The 4,886-nt window shown below is 46.1% G+C and overlaps 2 long non-coding RNA genes across 2 annotated transcripts; both read left to right on the top strand.

Annotated features, from left to right (window-relative positions):
• The first annotated feature begins 225 nt into the window (after positions 1–225).
• On the top strand, positions 226–3,231 carry LOC119309713. The gene is made up of 6 exons (XR_005150595.1): positions 226–409; positions 499–729; positions 824–942; positions 1,543–1,748; positions 1,820–2,380; positions 3,123–3,231. It is a non-coding gene; the product is annotated as an uncharacterized LOC119309713 (long non-coding RNA).
• Positions 3,232–4,150: 919 nt separating this feature from the next.
• LOC119309720 lies at positions 4,151–4,789 on the top strand. Its single transcript, XR_005150603.1, has 2 exons — positions 4,151–4,431; positions 4,534–4,789. It is a non-coding gene; the product is annotated as an uncharacterized LOC119309720 (long non-coding RNA).
• Positions 4,790–4,886: the final 97 nt, after the last annotated feature.

Raw genomic sequence — 4,886 nt, forward strand, 5'->3', positions numbered from 1 at the left:
ACGCCGGCGACCTCCCTCTACCCCGCCCTCTTCGTCAACCCGTCTCTCCAGTAGCTCGGGCGAAACCCTAGCCCACCCGATGCCACGACGACCTAGCAGGCAGGCGGGAGGAGCCCTGCCCGGCCATGGCGACACCGCCGGCGGCCTCCTCCTCCCCCTCACCTTCACTCCCTCTCCCAAGGGAGGGAAGGGAATGGAAGGGATCCGGCGGCAAGGGGAGGCAGCGCCTAGATCCGCAGCCGCACCGGCGTGCCGTCGTCCCTCGAGGTCGTCCATGGAGGTCCGACCCTCCCTTCAGCCATGGACTCAGACGCCCGAAACCCTAGCTACCCGTGGAGGTCCGACGCCTCAACCTCCAAGGAAAGGACGCGCGCCGGCTGCAGGCCATCTCCGGCGACCTCCGACCATGGTGCGCGCGCCTCCTTCCCTTGTCTTGTCGGTTTCTTCATGCCCCTCCTTGTGATTCCTTTCCTTTCCTTTCCTTTGTTTTCTGTGCAGGTTGCTCGGATCTGGACCAGCTGCTGCTCCTACTGCTTCAGGTGGACGAGGACGAGCCCTCCCTCATGGTTGCTGCGGCTGCCTACTCCCTTGGTCACCACGCCCCTCCCGTGCCTGGGGTCTCCTTTCTCTCCCGCAGCGGCCGCAGTAGGCGCGTGTGGCTAGAAGGGTTGAGGGAGCGAGGTCGGTGCCCTCAGGGCGGACGCGGCCGGAGGTCGACGACGAGCAAGGGTAAGCGTTAGTGGCGGCCTAAGTCTACCCCGCATCTTTATCGCCGAACTCATCTTAGGTCTGTTGCTGGGGCTAAACGGCACGGCGGCGGCAGGTGGCTGCTGTGGCAGAACCAGCCATCTTCCCGATCCAGGCTGCGCAGGCAGGTTCCAGCCGGGCATCCGCTGGCCACGCGCATAAATGTATCAGGAATGAGCCGGCCGTTCTACAGTTGTAAGTTTGTTTCTGCTTCCTCATACTGTCGCTTAAGTTGTGCAGTTTTCAGAATTAGTTGAATAGCTCATGTAATTGATGGGTGCATGTGTAGCCTCGATTGATGCATGCGTGGTGTTTGATAAGCTTTACATCTTTCTGAATTTAGAGTGAAGTATACATTCGAGTTCTTATGAGAAAGTGTAGTTTGTTCAGAGCTACCAGACACCAGTGAGAAGTATGCACTCAGGTTCCGGTGGAGAAAATCACATGGCAAACTGATGTGTGCACATTGGTTCTACAACTGATATGTGTGCTCGTATGATTAAGATAAATGCCCTGTGCTGTGGCAATGAAGAAAAGAAAAAGAGAGTTGCCAGAACTAGGACATGACACAATTGGAATCTGTCAGTTCTGAACTGAATATTTTGTGCACATTGCAGCAGAGAAATTGGGGTAGTTTACAGTTTTATGATCTGTATAGTGAGCTCTATGGGTAACAAGACCTTATTTTCTTTATGGAATTTGGTGTCTCATCTCAAATAGGTGTGCCTCTACGATGTGTACTTCTGGAATATTATAACTCGAAGTGAATTCTCATTTCACTTCTTGCTTATTTAGTGGAATATAATCGGACGAAGAGCGGAGGAAAGTGGACCATGAACAATGGCGTGGCTCCGTAATGTGGGACACCTCGCCATTGAGGCGAGCGGCGGCTGCATATACCACACCACACTTACCATCCGCACGGGGGGCCATGGCCAAGCGATGAATTTTGCTATACACCTGGCTGGGAGCTTCTGCCTTGGCCTGCTCTTGACCAGCGGGTATGTCACTTGTACTGCTTGTACTCCACTTCCCGTTCAGCGTTGAACAGCTCATGTACGTTTGGGTGCAGACATTGAGATGTGCAGGCTTGGGACGGGCACGAGGACAAAGATCATTGTGCTGCCATTTTGCATATTTGGGGAAGATTCGGGTCAATGAGATGTGCTTGGTTCAACCCATGGCCTTGCTTTGGAGGTTCTTGACATGATTTACTCATGGAATTTGTAAAGAATAAGTAATTCTTCACCCCGGTCGATCCACCCGAGCAATGGTCACCTGAAATCACTTTTCACCGATGTAATTTTACGTGATGGAAACGGTTAGCTGGTCCTACCAGCTAGCCCACTCCATCCTACCAGAAAAAAAAACGTGCGAGCAGTTTTCTTATCAGCGTTCCTCTCTCCCCCTGCCCTTTCCTATCTCGCCATTGCGGAGGCGGCGGCAACGACGACACCGGAGGGACGACCAGGAGGCGATGGCTACCTCTCTCGTGCGTGCAGTATTTCCCTTTCCCTCTCTCACGCGGCAGCGATCTGGAGGCGACATGGGCGCTGCAAAGGTCCAGCGCAAGCTCGACGGCGACAACAGATTTCTCCGGCACCCCTTTCCACAATCGTTGGTCCTCCCGCCGGTAAGAAATCTCTCCTCCTATTATTCCTCTCTCATCCTGCAAGAATTTCTGAATTTCTAGATCAGGGTTATTTGTTTTTGGGAGGGGGAGCAGGGGAAGAGGAAGGGAGACCAAGTAATGAAATGAAAGAAATATGGAGAGCTTGTGTAGTACCTGCAAGGAAGGGGTTATGGTGTAGACGGGCGTCCGAAGGCAGGATCAATTCAAGGAGGGCTTATTCAGTTAATCCCTTCTCCAAGGGGATTGGAGGGGTTTGAAGGAGATTGGGAGTACTTTGACTTACGTGGTATTTAATCCTTCACAAAGCCCTTCAATCCCCTACAAATAAAATGAGGGAGGGGAGGGGGAGGCCATGTGAATTCAGTACCAAACTGTGGAGAAGGATGAACAAGACTACAACATCAAACTTCGATCCAGTTGAGATCAATTTTTGTTTCTCATGGGGCATGTGAATTCTCTGTTATTTTGATTGTCTGTAAAATTCACCGTCAAAAATTTGCACGAATTTGCAACCTTGTAGCTATTAATGATGCTTCTGAATGTTAGTAATGCTGTACATAAAGAACTAGTCAGTACCTAGGTGACAATACTAATTCTCTATGAATTTGTTGATGGAAATATGCACAAACTTACGAGCTTCAAATCAGAGCGGAATTTTGTTTACACAAAATCTAGTTTTATGCTATTCTTAAGATAAGATTCGAAGTGATGACCCGAACCTTATGTTTTCTGAATTTATTAGGCAAACGAGGATTGAAATTCTGCCAAGAAATCTCAGAGCAGAAGATGTATGCACGGTACTTGGAGACAAGGCAATGCTGCGCAGGCGAGAAAATGGCAAGTACGTTGTACTCACGGTTAGGCACACAAGAATATATAGTCACCATAAGCTGGATGGACAAATATACCTTGTTAATTAGTTTTTGATCCTTCAAACATGGCCAGCATCCTTACCATTCGAGCTCCATGACTCGGAGGTCGCCTTGATGTATTTAGGTACCACTTAACAATAATGAAACCAGTTGCTCGTAATATTATTAAGGCATGTGATTAATCTGTTTGGCTGAATTTATTCAGAGGGGAAATCATCAGGGTGCGAGCAGATGTCTAGATGATCTGTTTCCATTGCACACATATATCAATAAGCAATGCAAATTAGCGACCATTTAAATTAAGGGCGCAATCCTTTCTTCTGGTCAATTACCTAGTGTTAATGTCTGATCTTGTGTGTCAACATGTTATTCTCTGTTCAGCTAACTGGCACGACCAATGTTAATTATTCAGTACGCTATATGAAATTTTCAAAAATAAAAAAAAGCATGCTATACGATTAATTTAATTTTCTTGTTTCGTGCAGTTTGGAGCAATTCGTGGTTACTACCAGTCTCGAATTAGATTTATTTCAATTGCAATGAGGTATACGTACACTGGAGCCTCTTCCTGGTTGTCTCTCTAAGCTGTTTTTGTTGAACTAGCATAAACCTAACTTTTGATAGTAAAGATGTGTTTCCGCCCAATTCATACAGTAAGCCACGGTAGTTACTTGGTACCGGTCATCAATTAGTCAATCTCAATCTTCCCTTGATAGTGGATTGCTATTGATTTGTATTGGCTTAACTGCGGAGGATTTTTTTTCTTTCCTTTTTACCCCTAATAGTGGTCGATTTTCTCCTTCCAGGGAGGCCTATATTTGGCGAACTGTCCATATCGGCTAGAGAAGTAGTGTCAATCAGTGAATGTTTTTATTCTTATGCCTTATCTGAATATAGCTTTAGAAATTATTAACATGGAATACATAATATACTTTATCTGTATGAGGTTAATTCTTATTTTTTTAAATCTATTTGTTAAATGTTGGCAGGCAGAGTATATACTCCAGTTTATCCTGAATTTGAATTTGGGTGTACGTGATCTTACTTTTTTTTTGCGGGAAGTGTACATGATCTTCCTAGCTTCTAATTCTACTGAGCTATACTGATGATGGTGTGTTTGCTCTCACACATTTATTCAAAGGACCATTATGATGAATGATGTCCAATTCTAGGTTGCTGGTAATGCATTTTCACACCATCCGTATGCTTGTGCTTTCCCCCATTGGGTATTCAATATGATACAGGAGCATTAATCCGTGGATTTCGTTTTGATTTTGACAGGAACTTGCATCCAATCCTGCTATTCCCAACTGGTGTGTTTATAGGTTGCAGTGCTAGTCGTGGTCTCCTCCTGATGGAGCTCTGTATACGCCCTTATTGTTTAGCTAAAAATCCCTTCTCTCCTAAGATCTTGTAAGAATCTTTCTTTTTTTCTTAAGAAGCATGCTATCAATGGACGGCAGATGCTGCAGCACCGAAAAGTTGGTGACCATGCTTGGTGTTTAAGAGCGCATATGAAAAATATTTATCTTTTTTACTTTCAGGGATTGCACAATACATTCATAATTCATTCATGAAGAATGAGATGATTGCTCAGTCTTGCAATTTCTATTATGGTTATAAAATTACGATTT

This window comes from Triticum dicoccoides, chromosome 1B (genome assembly GCF_002162155.2).
Source record: "Triticum dicoccoides isolate Atlit2015 ecotype Zavitan chromosome 1B, WEW_v2.0, whole genome shotgun sequence".
NCBI classification, from domain to species: Eukaryota; Viridiplantae; Streptophyta; class Magnoliopsida; order Poales; family Poaceae; genus Triticum; species Triticum dicoccoides.